Here is a 2,189-nt window from a genome sequence, read left to right on the forward strand (position 1 = left end):
AGAGAAACTGAACCTTGGAGCCACCTCAGACAGCTCTCCCCAGAAGAGCCCGCTGGAGCCGCCTTCCAGCCCATCAAGCCTGAGTTCACAGATCCAAGAACTGCCCCCAACTCCTGAGATGCCTTCGGAGACCCAGGAGACCCCAGGCCCTGCCTTGTGCAGCCCTCTGAGGAAGTCACCCCTGACCCTTGAGGATTTCAAGTTCCTGGCAGTGCTGGGCCGGGGTCACTTTGGGAAGGTGCTGCTCTCCGAATTCCGGCCCAGTGGGGAGCTGTTTGCCATTAAGGCTTTGAAGAAAGGGGACATTGTGGCCCGAGACGAGGTGGAGAGCCTTATGTGCGAGAAGCGGAACTTGGCAGCCGTGACCAGGGCGGGGCACCCGTTCCTGGTGAACCTGTTTGGCTGTTTCCAGACGCCAGAGCTTCATGATGGAGTACTCGGCCGGCGGGGACTTGATGCTGCACATCCACAGTGACGTGTTCTCAGAGCCCCGCGCCATTTTCTATTCTGCCTGTGTGGTGCTGGGGCTGCAGTTTCTCCATGAACACAAGATCGTTTACAGGGACCTGAAGTTGGACAATTTGCTCCTGGACACAGAGGGCTATGTCAAGATCGCAGATTTTGGCCTCTGCAAGGAGGGGATGGGCTATGGGGACCTGACCAGCACATTTTGTGGGACCCCCGAGTTCCTGGCACCTGAGGTGCTGACAGACACATCGTACACTCGGGCCATGGACTGGTGGGGGCTGGGTGTGCTGTTCTACGAGATGCTGGTTGGAGAGTCCCCATTCCCAGGGGACGATGAGGAGGAGGTTTTCGACAGCATCGTCAACGATGAAGTTCGCTACCCCTGCTTCCTGTCTGCTGAAGCCATTGGCATCATGAGAAGGCTGCTGCGACGAAATCCAGAGCGGAGGCTGGGGTCGAGTGAGAGGGATATTGAGGATGTGAAAAAACAGCCCTTCTTCAGGACACTGGGCTGGGATGCCCTGCTGGCTCGGTGCCTGCCACCGCCCTTCGTGCCCACACTCGCGGGCCGCACAGATGTCAGCAACTTCGACGAGGAGTTCACGGGGGAGACGCCCACGCTGAGCCCACCCCGGGACGCTCGGCCCCTCACGGCCACGGAGCAGGCAGCCTTCCGGGACTTCGACTTTGTGGCAGGGGCTGCCAAGCCCTCCCCTCCGCTCCCCCACCGAGCTCTTTAGTAGTTTTTAAAAAGGCCTTTCGTATTCACCCCCCCACCAAAAAAAAAAAAAAGTAAAAATCATTGCCATGGAGTTCGAAATGACTCATAGCTGACCATCCTGTGGGAATTTTTGGAGACTGTAAATGACATAGGCGGAGATTGTCTACATTTCTCTTAAAGAAAATACTGAATATTCAATGAACTGGAAAAAGAACGAATACATCTGTTAAAAGAAGTACAATCAGAGTGCTCATTAGAGATAAGGGTGGTGAAACTTTGCCTTACATACTTTGGGCACTCTGTCAGGAGGAGCTAGATCTTGAAAAAAGACAAATGTTAGGAAAGTTGTAGGGTCAGAGAAAGAGAAGAAGACCCTTAACAAGATGCATTTTCACAAAGATAATAACAATGAACTTAAGCATATTGAAGATTGATTGTGATAATAGCACAAAACAGCATAAGGTTTCTGATCTGATCTACTGTATAAAAGGTGTTTGGGAATAAAATCTATGTGATGGCACTTAACAACAACAATAAATAATATTTTTAAAAATCTTGCATATTTGAATTAAGCAACATTTTACAAAATGACTCCCTGGTACTCCTTAACTCTCTCGAGGTCATCCAATACATGGAAGTTTTAGAAACTGTCAATAGTAAGACAAGTCTATGGAGACAGTTAAGCATAATGTTACTTTCTCGATGAAATCCCGTAATAGAAGAAGAATTTCAGGGATAAGTTTCCTGAAAAATCCAAGTGAATCATAGGATGAAATTAATAGTAATAGGCTAAATTTAGTAGCTTGGTTATGACAATTATATAAAAAAACAGAATTTTTTTTAAAACAGGGAAGAGAGCTGACTTGATTTATTCCCAGCAACTTATTACACTCTTTGTTCCATAAATCTAAAATTTTATAAAATATTAAGGTCATGAAAACCATAGTATTAAGTAAGACATATATTATTATTAAGCCATTCACTAAACAAACATATATTC

At 47.3% G+C, this 2,189-nt stretch overlaps 1 pseudogene; it reads left to right on the plus strand.

The window, feature by feature from the left end:
* LOC102850955 overlaps positions 1-1,208 on the plus strand; it is a 23,148-nt pseudogene extending 21,940 nt beyond the window's left edge.
* The last annotated feature ends 981 nt before the right edge of the window (positions 1,209-2,189 follow it).

This window comes from Elephantulus edwardii, unplaced genomic scaffold (genome assembly GCF_000299155.1).
Source record: "Elephantulus edwardii isolate Elephantulus edwardi_28Jun2011 unplaced genomic scaffold, EleEdw1.0 scaffold00034, whole genome shotgun sequence".
Lineage (NCBI taxonomy): Eukaryota > Metazoa > Chordata > Mammalia > Macroscelidea > Macroscelididae > Elephantulus > Elephantulus edwardii.